Source organism: Haliotis cracherodii, unplaced genomic scaffold (genome assembly GCF_022045235.1).
Source record: "Haliotis cracherodii isolate W230 unplaced genomic scaffold, xgHalCrac1.p SCAF_32, whole genome shotgun sequence".
NCBI lineage: Eukaryota > Metazoa > Mollusca > Gastropoda > Lepetellida > Haliotidae > Haliotis > Haliotis cracherodii.
The window spans coordinates 2,951,291-2,965,848 of record NW_027266289.1 but is presented as its reverse complement, the minus strand read 5'-3'; the positions used below and the strand labels follow the sequence as shown (position 1 = coordinate 2,965,848).

General features: G+C 38.2%; 1 long non-coding RNA gene across 2 annotated transcripts in view; it reads left to right on the top strand.

The window, feature by feature from the left end:
- Positions 1–14,558, top strand: part of LOC139477217 (uncharacterized) — a 136,205-nt gene that overhangs the window by 119,607 nt on the left and 2,040 nt on the right. For both annotated transcript variants that reach the window (XR_011654148.1, XR_011654147.1), the window contains exons 2-3: positions 1,758–1,812; positions 8,592–8,646. This is a non-coding gene — a long non-coding RNA (uncharacterized lncRNA). The remainder of the gene's footprint in view (positions 1–1,757; positions 1,813–8,591; positions 8,647–14,558) is intronic.

Below are 14,558 nucleotides of genomic sequence, written 5' to 3'. Positions count from 1 at the left end.
TATAAATGCGAACCTTGGAGAACTACTCACGCTGGTCATATGCAGTGTACCTGATATAGCTAGCTGGTGTTATCATCTGGTCAGAATACCCTCCTACTCTAATGGGCCGTGACAGGCACTGGCTGTAAACAGGGCAGAGTTATGTTGTTGGAGAGATAAGACTGGGGCATTATGTCACATAATTTGGCCCCTTTCTCTGCGAAATGCACAGGAGTACACACTCCCTTGTAACTATCCTGAACAACAAAAGTTCCTGTGACACTGAATAAGATTTAATGCAAAGTTTTCGATTTGCAACAGATAAAAGACTACTGTAAGTGTTCAAATGGTTTAATCTGCCATACTGACTTCAGAAAATGCATGATTTCATAAAAAAACCATGAACATGCCAAAATGTCAATTTACAATTCAATGTGTCCACCTCATCAACACATCTTCATCTCATGGAACGGAACAGGCGTCGCACAAAGTCCTGTGGATATCTGTCCATATCTGCTGGAGCATGTTTCGAAGTTCCTGGAGTGTCTGTGGAACATGTGATTGATGTCGAAGGTTTCGATCCATCTCATCCCACATGTGCTCGATTGGTGAGTGATCAGGGGAGCGAGCCAGCCAGTGGATGACATTCACATTGCTTTTTTGAAGAGATCCTGAACTAGTCGAGCAATATGAGGCCGGGCGTTGTCATGTTGAAAGGTAATGCCTGGGCCATGACGACGCAAAAACGGTAGAACAACAGGGCTGATGATCTCGTCGCGGTAGCGCTGTCCATTGAGATTACCCTCTACCGCTATCAAACGGGTCCTTTGTCTTGCTGTTATCCCACCCCATACCATAACGCTGCCGTCCCCGAACCGATCTGCTTCCATGACAAAATGATTAACATTCTCCTCGGCGTCGGTACACTCGAATCCGTCCATCGCTGTGGCTGAGTTGAAAACGAGACTCGTCAGTGAATAGAACTTGTCCCCTCTGCATGGCCGTCCAGCGTAGACGCTGTCTGCACCACTGTGTACGTGCTTGATGGTGGTTTCCTGTCAAAATGGGACGTCTGGCGGGTCTTCTGGTGACAATCCCTGCACATTTGAGGCGGCGGCGTACGGTTTGTGAATATATTCGTCGAAGGCCAGGGATGCTTCTTGCAGTAACTGTTGCTGGCTGGAATCGATTTCGTATTTGTGTTGTTCGAATCCAGTTGTGTTGTCGATTATTGGTTACGCGTTGCCTGCCATTCCGAGGATGGTCTCTGTCTGCTTTCGTCTGTTGCCAAAGTTGCCATAAACACCAAATGGTGTTTCTCTGGACATTAAATTGTCTTTCATCATCACGTTGACTCGATCCTGCTTCAAGCATACCAATGGCTCGCAGGCGCTCACTTTCGGACGGGCATGGCATTTCGTTATGTTAAATAATTGCGTAATGTTCTTGTTTTTCTGAGTGGTTGTTGTCAGCACGACGCTAAACAATGCATATGAAATCCCGTTAACGCACATGTTTTTATACCCATTCTCGGGTAGTGAATGGCACGTAATGCATGCTTTTGCACAGTTGCGTTATTATGACTTGATTCCATACATGTACTACAATAATGAAAACCAAACTTTACTTGATTGAAAAATACACTAAAATATTGGTGTCACTGGAACTTTTGTTGCTAAGTATATTTTAGATAATAATATGAAACAAACTTCACGTTCCAATTGCACATTCATATGCATTCATGGGACAGTATACATTGTTTTGCTTGTGTTTTACAGGACGTACCAGACTTTAGGAAGATGATGAGACAATGCGCAGTTCTGCTGTTTCTCGGTGAGTGCTTCACTCCATCCTTTGCATGAAAGTTAGAACTTTTAGAAGTGATATGCAGAACGTGGACTTTATGTAAATTCCACTTCTAGTGGCTGCCAAGACTCACTATACTGCTACCAACATGTAGGTCATATAATCACATATGACTTCTCTTTTGTTGACAATAACCACCTTCTCGGTAGAAGATATCTTCCGTTTTTTATGTTATTATATATTTTCACCATGATATGACCATGCCCTTATACTTTACCAAACTATATTTTATCGCCTTGTAATCATAATCTGCCAGGAAAACACTTGACCAATGAAACTGCAAACACGAAAACGTCGGGTTTTTTCGTATATGGTAATTGGACGGTAAAACGACGTTTCTGAGACGCTTTCAAACCATCGTTTTTCCGTCCAAATAACATCTGGCAGATTACGATATCGTCAAGCTCCTCCCTTTCTTGATCGGTATTGACAATCAAGCAACAGCGTCAATCGGTATTTCTTCTTCTCAGATTTCATTGCCCGCGTGTTACTACAGGCTGGAGTTTGATGCTGTACTCGTAGCGCTTAGCGGAAGTACTGAAATCAATCGTTCTGCGCATGCGGATTGTTTAATGCCTTTTCCAAATTTTACGTGCGCTTGTTTCCTAGATTTAATGTCACCACTATTTGACAATGATTCCGTAACACATTCTGTGATAAGTTCAGAATTGTACAATGTCGCTTAAATGTATGGCACGTACTTGATAGGCACGCATTTCTCATTAACTAATGCAATGATAACGGTAAGAATTTTAGTCAAAATAATTAGGAAAGCACAAGGCTCAGGAACGTCTGAGTATAGGAAAAGGATTAATACTTTCGCAACTTATATAATCGTCAAATACACAAACGAATATTAACCTGAATAATTTACCGGCTTTAAAAAACGTTTTTTTGTAGAAGGTGACATTGGTGTGTATTGCCAGATAGTATATGCATATATATTTCTCCGATATTGCTTGGAATTGAGGAAACTATGTTTGTTAATAGTTTTAAGGTTCGTCTGCCTTCTAATTGGCGTGTTTTCACTTTTCTTTTTAAGCAGTGTCCTGTTACTGTAAACAGATTAGTTTCAAATTCAAAAATTGGTTATGTCTAATCACACTTTTGCCCTCTCTAAAACTCTATAATTTTGATAGAAACAAATACCTCCATTTAAATTGATAAGGAGCCCCAGTGATATGGGAGAACCCGAGATGAACCGGAGGAAAATCTAGCCTTCCTTCATTTAGGGCTCTTGCATAAAAGAAAGGGCTGAGTGAAAGGGAAAATGATATGGTTCAGGGACTTTGAGATAGACTAGTGTCTTTTCTATGGATATCTAGGCTGCCTCCCAAACCGATCCAAGCGGGACAAGAAAGCTTATTGTATGCTGTATTCCGCACAATTGTGTTTTTGCATTTACTTTTAAGTCAGGAAAATGACTTATAAGGAGAGTTGTTTAATTTAATTGTTAAAAGTTGCCTTTACTACTCACTTACTGTCACTACACTGGAAGTACCACTCATTGTTCTATTTATCTTATATATATCAGAGATACATTAACGCATGTTATCGTTCTAAAGTCATTCTTTATATTGTTCATTGAATCATCAATATCAAGAGCAGCAATTTAAACTACCGAAACACCCAAACACAAGGCTGTTATTAAATGCTAATGCAAATGTGATGCATCGCAAAAACTGTATCGTGATGCCTTCAGAAATACCATTGCTTGCAAATATATATACACTACGAGATAGTAAGGCTAACGCTTACTCACCGATGGAACGTAGACAATATCGCTGATACAGATATCACGTATTTGAATGTTAATACTAAAGACAAACACTCGTCATTACTTTTGCAGTGACACTTTACACTTATACACATATAGCACTACCCGACTAGTCTGCCATACATAATTTTGGGGCAGTTTTCAATCTTGTACTGACTTACTCTGGTGTTACTGAGCGAAGCTTATTGGCTTGGGTGTTATATCCCGTTTTTCTTGTAATCACTTTATTCTTATCTAATGACACCCTGTTCACTGGATCACGGCTCCGTGACTGTCCATAACAATTAAGATGAACATTCAGTTCAAGTAAATGAATGAGTTTGTTTTAACGCCACAGTCAGTCAAAGACCAATGTTGAGCGGTTTGAATGCACACTTCTACCAGGAATGTAACCTGGGAACCTTGTAGATATATTAATTTGGGGCATTGGCTTCCTAAAGAAAATCATAGTTCATATGCTAATCCATGATGACCTTACTTTATGTTAAATCCGTCATCTGTACCCCTTTATCCCTGAATTGAGAAGACGTGCGTTACGAAGCTACTCTAAGTCGTCATCAATATCCGTAGATATCTGTAATAGTGTTACACATCCAAAGCTGAATATACCTTTGTTGTGCTTTTTGGCATCAGATAAACTTTCACTGACAACAAATGTTATGTGTGGGATAACACTTTCATAGTAAAGTACAGATTCTCTTACCAATGAAATGACCAACAAGATGTTAGCCACTTAGAAAGCAGCTTTCTTAAGCTTTGGGTACCAGTTTCCATGTTGCGACTTCCATTCCAGGCTATGCTTTTTAAAGTATTTTGAATAAGTCATACAGTCCGTAACAGTTGTTTTGTGTTAAACTTTAGAGGTTGCATGATTAGAAATCATATTCCGCTAACAATGTAACATAACAATATGAATATATATTTCATATTTTTTATTACGTGTTTGAATCCTTATCTATCGTGTAGTTGTCCGACTTTCGATCACGAACGTTGATACCACTGAATTTCGTTTATCCTACATACTTGTTAATCCGACAATCATATTCAACCATCGATGTCGGATTAACGGGACTTGACTGTATGTTCTCTGCCTCATAGCATTTATTCACCTGATGACATAGTAAGTATACACTCCGAAACGTTGTCTTCCTCATAATAAAGAAGTTGACATCCATAAATTCTCTTCCTTATCGGTATCACTTCTTAATTCCTTTCAAAGACCCAGTATAACTTTGTTTTTAAGTGTGGAGATATTTGCTTAGAATATAGTCATGCCTATAAATATTTGGTTCTTTGGCTACATGTAAACATAAGACTTGATAAAGTGGTAGTAAAATGTATAGTTGCAACGCCCCAAAGTAAGCGTATATTGGATTTATCAACCAGAAATATTGCACACCAAAGGATAATCATTTCAAGACTCTATTCTACGTAGAAGTCAACGATATTTGTGTATGCTATTGCTACATGATTGGTAAGGATCTAGAAATATCATGATAAAGCATTGAGAAATTGACATTTGATGATGCAAGATAGCTACACAATGAATCGCAAAGAACAAAGAAGAACGAAGCTTTATTTATTTCACGATAAAACATTGTTCTATCATGACGTCATTTCTGGAGATTCGAACATGCGCTCGCAACTTGAAGTGAGTTGTTCCCAATAGATGTAGCTGGGGAAGGAAGACAAACGCAATGCCCCAACAATCGCATCCGAAAGTGACAGCGATATGAAGATCGGTTTTAAAAGAAAAGGGACAGATAATAGACGAAAAAACTGTGAGAATATGGGGAAAGGCCAAATTCAACCCCTCCCATTCATAAAATGGATGTATTCGACATTATCAGATTTTATTCAGGGAGTCATCATTATTAAAGTACCGGTAAATAATTTTAAAGGACATACTTTTTATTAATTTAACACCCTTAAAGAGGCTGTACGTAATGTTGATATCTCATATAAGATATAAACGACGCATGTCTCTTAAATGCAAGACCATACAATGACATTATTTCTCAAGTTTATCAGTTAGCAAAAGTGACATAAGCCTTTCCATTATCATAAGAAACCCTTGCCAAAACTGCACGATACCGACAACACCAGGAGCATGTGTCATGACAGTGGTGCTCGCTAAAAAGGCTAGCTCATCCCGATCCACTGGTGGCACCCGCCACAAACACATGCAAAGGCAAGCAAATTGTTCACCCGAAAAGGCTTTGGAGCACACTGTAAAAGTCAAAATAGAGAATTGCATCAGACATCATTTTGGTCATTGATACATCAAATCTGGAAATGCCGTCTACAAGTCCAACACAAAGCCCAAGCCAGGACCCGAATCCCTGAGCACGATGCTTGCTAAAATCCAAAGTTCTGATAGTTACATACCTTTCCCCTTACCTAAAGTTTAACCACTTTTAGTGCTTTTCTGCAGGAGATCTACGCAATTGCAATACGATGACATGCATCAACCAAGTCAGCGAGCCTGACCACCCGATTATGTTAGTCGCAGCGTACAAGAATGGGTTGCTGTAGGCCTATTCTAACCCGGATCTTCACGGGTAATTTTTTTAGTAAAAAGGTACAATGCAATTCCATACAATGAATAACATATTTATATACGCCAATTGAATGGTTATGGTTGCATATGGTTCAGTGATGAGCTCTCTTACAAGTCCATATTTCAATGGATGTAATTGATATTCATATTAACACCAGAAGAGCCACGCAATGGCAACAAAAACGGTACCAGCATCACATATACCAATGATACATTTTTGACATTTTTTAGATACATATAATTACTTTAAAGTTAAAACATGTATCTAAATAATAAATTAAAAGGATTAAAAATATACACTTCCGATATTTTTCGTATTATTTTTCGTTTGGAGAGAGTAGTAGAGACAGTAGTGACTTGTATCTGATGGGTGCAATCAGGTGTCGAGTCGCTGTCTCAGATGGTTCAAATTACTTAGCTCTAAAGATCACGACGGCGAAACAGACCGTGAAGAAGTTTGTCTCACAGTCCCTCAACCATATTAGTTTCCCTTCAAATACTAATATCTTATTGTGTGATGAATTTAACTGGATCAGTGGTAAAATTTGATATTAATGTTCCATCAGTTTCTTTCCTGGTTGGTCTACAAAATTTAAATAATAAAATTAGACAGGAGCACAGAACAATTCTCAATTTCAGGCTAGAGCTGTGGAAATCTAGACTTTCTCAATCATTGTAGACTTGAGTTAGTCTCCTTTTTTACTTTAATCTCTTGGGTCTACGTCACAGCTCATACCACACAACAACAAGACCAGTTTGGCCCCAGTCGGAGTTTCTGGGTTTATGGTTATATCATCTAACATGGCCAACTGTTCTGTTAACTAAATTAATTAATTAAGCAAAAAAGAACCTAATCAGTGAGGGGTCCTTTATCAACCTTATTCGGCTTATAAAAATCTCTCCTCACAGCTGGTTGACATATGAGTTAAGTTGTGAGTGAGTTGGCACTGCATATGTATATGGTTCTATCTTAAATCACTGCAGCGCTCTTTTATGAAAGCAAATTGTGTGGGCTGTTAAACGCAGTTCTCAGCAATATTTCAGTGACAAGTGACGATGGTCTGTTCCATAAGAAATAAATGCATTTTGAATCTTCAATCGTTAAAGCTGTTCCCTTCCGCAAAAAAGAATCGCATGCAGTATGCAGTATATCAACTGCAACATACTGTATACAACATGCAGTATACAGAGTGTCGCGAGCTCCGCGCTGGGCTGGAGCACACATTTCCTACCCCTCTCCCTTCGGCAAACACCTCATGGAGGGTGTAACAAGGTCACAGGTCAGGCGTGCACTCGTCACTTGTCTCATACGGTCAAGAGTAAGATCTACCGATCGACCACTGCACTAGAGGCATGTGGATTGTGGAAGAGGTACTACTAGAGGTGGAATAGCTAGCAATATAAAGGTTATGGACCCGCGGACGGACTTATATATAACTTGGTTACAGATTCCTAACTGTAAAATTAAGTAAACTTTACGCCTTTATCACACATTTGTGATGGGACGACAATGCGACACCAGCGCCATCCGATTGACCGTTAACAGTTTTACAAGGCGGAGCAATAAGCATCGTTTTTGCCAACCATTTAACGGTTGAAAAACTCAACGCTTTTCCCGACACTTTCTGGACGCTCACCAATGAATCAATTTTAATAAAAACAATTGTCGTTTTACCGTCCAATGACCATATACGGAAAAAACGACGTGTTTGCAGTGATATGAAGAGAAAGTTGAAGTAATCCCTCTTGTCCCATAGTCTTGTTGAGAGTTTTTCTCACGTTGACCTAGGGCGGCCTGTATGGCGGCCTTGTCATATAGTCTTGTTGAGAGTTTTTGTCACGTTGACCTAGGGCAGCCTGTATGGCGGCCTTGTCACATAGTCTTGTTGAGAGTTTTTGTCACGTTGACCTAGGGCGGCCTGTATGGCGGCCTTGTCAAATAGTCTTGTTGAGAGTTTTTGTCACGTTGACCTAGGGCGGCCTGTATGGCGGCCTTGTCACATAGTCTTGTTGAGAGTTTTTGTCACGTTGACCTAGGGCGGCCTGCATGGCGGCCTTGTCAAATAGTCTTGTTGAGAGTTTTTGTCACGTTGACCTAGGGCGGCCTGTATGGCGGCCTTGTCACATAGTCTTGTTGAGAGTTTTTGTCACGTTGACCTAGGGCAGCCTGTATGGCGGCCTTGTCATATAGTCTTGTTGAGAGTTTTTGCCACGTTGACCTAGGGCGGCCTGTATTCATCTTCTTGTCATCAACTTAAACGGGTAAATAAAGCAAGCGATTTTATCATATTTCCAAAGGTCCCGATTTATCTTTTTCGGGTGAATATTTTAGGTGATAACTTCACGTTCCACTTTCACATACAAATGCATTCATGGGACAGTATACATTGGTTTGCTTGTGTTTTACAGGTTTCACAAGACTTTAAGAAGATGGTGAAACAACTCGCCGTTCTGCTGTTTCTCAGTGAGTGATTTATTCCATTCTTTACATGAACGTTAGAACTTATGGAATTGTTATGTAGAAAGTGGACTTAATGCAAATTCCACTTCTTATTTATTTTTTGAGAAAAGAATCCAAATATTGTGTGCAGTAATTGCGATAAAATCTTATAATTATATGCTATCTATTTGAAAGACTGTTGACTGATGTTATTATGCCAGGCAAGGGAACGACAAAGGCTCCAGATATAGGGGTGGATGAATTATGTAGCACTAATGAATATACAGACTAAATCTGTTGGTTAAATTTCACACTGACTGTATTCGAATTGTCAGATTTGTTAAAAGAACTTCAGTCTTATTCACTGCTATGTTTTATCATGCTAATGGGAATTATCAGTTGGACAGCTTCGAGAGTAAGCTAAACGGGAAATAACTACATGCATGATTTATACATAGTTGTTTGTGATGGGTGCCACCGGCTGTGCAGAAAAACGCTCAACGTTTCGCGAACACCTGGTTTTATCATTTTTATAGTGATTCATAAACACATTGTGATAACCGGAATGGCAGACATGTCGTGTGATTATTGAAAAGATTTTGTCACTTTTATTATTATGTTAACACAATTCAGAGAAGTGGATATGTTTTATCATGTTATTGATGAACATGATTTAATCTTCAATTTCAAATGAATATATATCACCAAAAGGCAGTAAATACATCTTAATTATACACACATGTATGCAACATATTTTCACTTCAGTATTTCTAGCCTGTCAGGGTGGTTTTTTTAAACTTACTTTTGATACGAATATGACTCAAATAACGATACAGACTGACAAGGTACATGTAGTGTTATCTGTTCTTAGTTCTTTCAATGTAAACTTTTTTCTTCTTTTTATTCAAACTCTTAGCAATAACTTCACTGTCTAACCCATGAAAAACAGATCTAGAATATATATAATTGTGATCCAAAAGCGTGAAAGGTATCTTAAATCAGTCTGAAGCTTTGGGATAAAACCCTTATCAGGAAATTATTAGTCCTAATAAGTTTATATTGACGTCCTCTGAACACAACTCTTATCAGATGAATCTTTCTCATTTGGAAAAAACTTTCAGATCCCCAGCTGTAGTAGTTGATTAATCATTTCTCAAAATGCGTTGGATTACGACAAACTGGCTAAGTACACAGTATAAAATATTCACAGCTCTCAGTGAAGGTGGTTTAGAAATGAAATATATAATCAGTTAAATATATTTCCATCAAAGTTCTTTGCTATTGATTATATGCCTTCTTCTGCATTACCAGTGAATCTTTACTAGGCAGGCTCCATGTAAAAGTCAGTACACCGTACTTACCACACAGCTATGTACATTTACAATGTAATCAAAATAGTGTATACAGGTTTCTAATGATTCTGTCAAACGTGAAGCAAAATACATCTGTAGCTTATGCATAACGTACACTTGTTTTTTAAGGCACATTTTGTTAAGCATCTCGGTTGAAAGTGTTGGTATGTTACAAAACAGTGGCTCAAACTGAAAAAATTGATTTTATGTATGGTTTTATTCGCTTTTTGGAATATTCAAGCAATATCATGGTGTGAGACACCACAAATGGGCTTCTAACAGTAGGTTAGGCACAGAAACAACTTGTTTTCCAATACATTGGGCATTGAACATGTTGAATATTAGTAGGAGTAAATGTGGACGCCCAGCACCTTCCGTGGAAGGCGCCCTATGAATAATCATGAGCCTATGCTAATGTACATGCATGACGTCACAATGAGAACGAAGTCATTATGCATGAAGTCATTATGAATGTGAAGAATGTGGACTTTGTTTAAAAAATTGTCAGAGTTCAGAAATTCTTTAGGAATGCCAGCCATTTGGAATGTAGTCAGTGTAGATTCCTTCAGATGTATACTAGAATGATCGTCATCAAATGGAATGTCACACTTATGAAGAAATTTGGAATTCTTTAGGAATGCCAGCTATTGGATTGTAGTCGGTGTAGATTCCTTGCTTCTTGCAAGTTTCATTTACATTCAAGTATTGCTGCTGGTCGGACATCACTGTAAGAAAACATGAAGACGAATAGGAAAAATCAGAGACGTTCAGTGGATATCTTCGGGTCGGGTGACCTAATCACAGGAAGGGGTGTTCCTCCACTGGTAAAGAAAAGAAAATGCACCAAATCCAAATCAATCAAAAAGATGAATGTCAAGACAAAAGCCTCTCGACAGGCTAAACCCATGCTACAAACAAAAATACTGTCTCAGATGGAAGCTACAATCAAACGAGAAAAGGCAAGGGTAAAGGCTGAACGTAACAGGAAGAACCCAAACCACCACAGGAAGAAATGGAGACAACTCTGATGAACTGCTGTAGTGCTCTGTTGTCGTAATACATCTTCAGTCACACATAGTGTGGGAACATGACTCTTTTGACATTGTTTTTCACATCAGCAAGCTGACGACACCAACGCCTGTATGAAGGAGTGTGTATAAAATAAGTGTTGCAGCTGTTTCATAGGACAGATGACAATTCTTACTCATGATGAATTGGGGGTATCTTGCAAGGAATGTGGTAAAACATTGTCCAGAAAGGATGCTCTGTTCAGGAAAGATGTGAATAGTCTACCCATAAGGCAGATATCAGAATCTCGCATGACATCATCTACACCGTCGCTGCCGCCACCGCAGCCAACGCCACCATCGTCTTCATCCCTTCCAGAGTAATCGACCCTGGTACGTCAACAAAAGCCAACACTTCTGACACCGACACTGATGGGATGGCATATATTTTTGTCGGCATTAATACTCGCGTGAATAAAGAATTGTTTGATATTGCAGCTTGAGAAATACTTACTCATGTTTTATTAAAAGTATTGAAATAAGAATAAGTATATTATTAAGTGACATAATTATTATAAAAATTTAAATAAATAATAATGATATGTCCTAATAACATACAAGTAAATGTATGATCGTCATCTACTTTGGGGAGTTTTTCGAAACATCCTAAATATATCCTTCATGTTTTCGTTTCGCTGCTATAACAAAGGAGGGTATAAATCACAGATGGAGGATTACAAGAATGCATGGATAGGAAATAAGAATAATGAAAAATGTTTTGAGAAAGCAATTGTTTAATATATATGCAATGGGTATTAATTATATTGATAATTATTTTTAAAAAGTGTGAATTTTACTTTTGCAATGTATGGGACATTTTACACTAATTTCAAATGTCTCATCATGTGTATTTACTTGTTTGATGAATACTTGCATTTTATTCTTTAAAATTCATATATTTACCCCACTCGGATTTAGATTTAAACATGTATGGTTTTCCACTTCAATTTGTATTTATTTATAATCAAATTTAATGATAAACTAACGACAAAAAAACTGACACGAATGTGACCCAAAAGAGGTACAGGGGGGGCTCAGCGATTCTACAACATTAATACACTGGGGCAAGGTAGATTCTACGATACTTATACAAAGGGAAACCAAACCCATCTAGAGAATAAACTAAGATTAGTTGCCCTTGAGTTATCCAAAAGTTCACGGACGCTACTAATCGCTTGCAGACAACTTAGGTTTTTATCCTTCCCTTGATTAGCGAAAAGGTATGTTGTTTAACACTTCTTTCAACATTGAGTTGGGTGGGAATAGTACTTTTAGCTATCAAATCTATAGTTATTTGGTTCACTATCATAATTAACGATATTTCTGACAAAATAAAGAGGCAATGTTTGAATGTAATGCAGATTATTTATGTGAAACAAGCCCTGTCTTGCACGCCATTTTGTCAAGTTTATTCAGGGACTACAACGATCTTAGTTACTTAAGCTTAAGATTGGTCCGGAGAAATTGTAAGTTTTGATTGCAGCTTACAATGATCTTAGCGTACAATCACTTTGTGCAAGTGGATGGCGATTGTAGCCAAAGCCTAAGATCGTGATTTTAAGGAGTTACAATAATTGTAGCGCTAAGATCGCTTTGTGCAAGTGGATCCAGGTCCACCACCCAACCCCCCTCTAATAGTAAATGGTCGGTCCCTTATCGACTCTATATAGATTATCGTCAACTTTCAGTCATGCAACGTCACCATTCAACAAAGAACTCCAAGAAACAGTTGTTGACATTTTAATATTCTAAGATAATTGAAAACTTATACACTTTTCGAAATTATTGATTGCCAAAATCGTCTTTCTTTGGTTTTGTCTTTATCCACTTCCCTGAAATGATAAACAAAATAATGAATCTCAAGAAGGTATTTGAAATATATATGACGAGAAACATTTAATTGGAGATCGATATTCTAACAATAATGTATGTTATGCACCAGTTTGATGGAAACATATATTACATTGAGACATAACTGAGTACTTGATGTGGTGACTAAATTTACAAGAATCACATCGAATACAAACTTGCTACGAGCATAGAAAACAATACATTTATACAAATACATTCTAAGCATTCATTTCAAGCCGCAAAACACCAACGTGTATATCGACAATGGAATTTAACAGCTGCACTTACCTTAACGTAACTAACAGCCCCGGGTTTATTTGGTGTATTCCTCAATGTTTCTTCAGTATTTTTTATCTCCATGAAAATGTCTCATTTTCACCCTTGTTTCAGTGAAAACAACAATGTTCCACATTAGAACAAAGTCATAGACCCGTGAAGATTCTGGGGTAGAATAGGTCTTCAGCAACCAATGCTTGCCGTAAAAGGCGACGCTGCTTGTCGTAAAAGGCGACTAACGGGATCGGATGGTCAGGCTCGCTGACTTGGTTGCTGCATGTCATCGATCCCGTTTGTGTGGATCGGTGCTCATGATATCAATCACTGGATTGTCTGGTCCAGACTCGATTATTTACAGACCGCCGTCATATAGCTGGAATATTCCTGAGCGTGGCGTTAAACAACACACAAATAAACAAAGAGAGTACCATCATAAGAAACACCTTACGTAATTTGCTTTAAGTATAATGCTCCGGTCTGAAAAGAATGGATTCTTGGCCAGACAAACATGTGATGGATGATATTGTGATCCACGTCCCACAACCTGGGTCAGAGTACAGTGACACAAAATCAACCTATATTTTGTCGCCCCTTACAAACATGGATTATTTTGGACCAATTCTGAACCGGAATCCAAACGAGAATAGATATATTAAACAGGCTTTGTAATTACGACTCACATCTGTATTGCTGCGCCGTTTATAGCTAGATATTCTATATCAACAGTACGATTTAAAATTAAATATCATAAAAATGTATTTGGTACTACATTTATTGAACATAATATTGTTCAACATCGTTAAATATAATTCTTTGCAGTACAAGGCAAATTATGGAGATCGAAAACCGAACAAATATGTTTGCTATCAATTTCATTGTATTTTTCATTGGTGCACTTTGGCTACACCTGTCTCCCCTTAATAATCGACAAACGATGACCAACTCACTGGCAATATATTGTAAAAACTTTAGACTATCGACTAGCTTATCACCACGCCACCGAGGACCAATTACCGCAAACACCCCGTTATAGCGCGCAACGAGTGACTGGTTTTACTTTTGCTCGTTTTCATTAGAAGGGAGTTTGACATTTTTATCGTCAATTGATGAATTGACTTTTTTTAGAAATATTAAAGATGCCCAATGTAAGTGCCTTACTACAATATAACTTCAGAGGACACCAACAAAAACATGATCCACATTCAGAGCTAATTCGGCCTATTCGTAATTAACAAGCATGTTTCTGTCTCTTCCCGATAATACAGTTTTATATCATCATTAGCGCTTTAGACTAGACGTTTCCAAAGACCTTGGGCCTCCTTCACCACTGTATACATCATGGTCAGTGAAAGTGTCCGGCGAAGAGCATTCTAGCCTAAACCCCGCCACT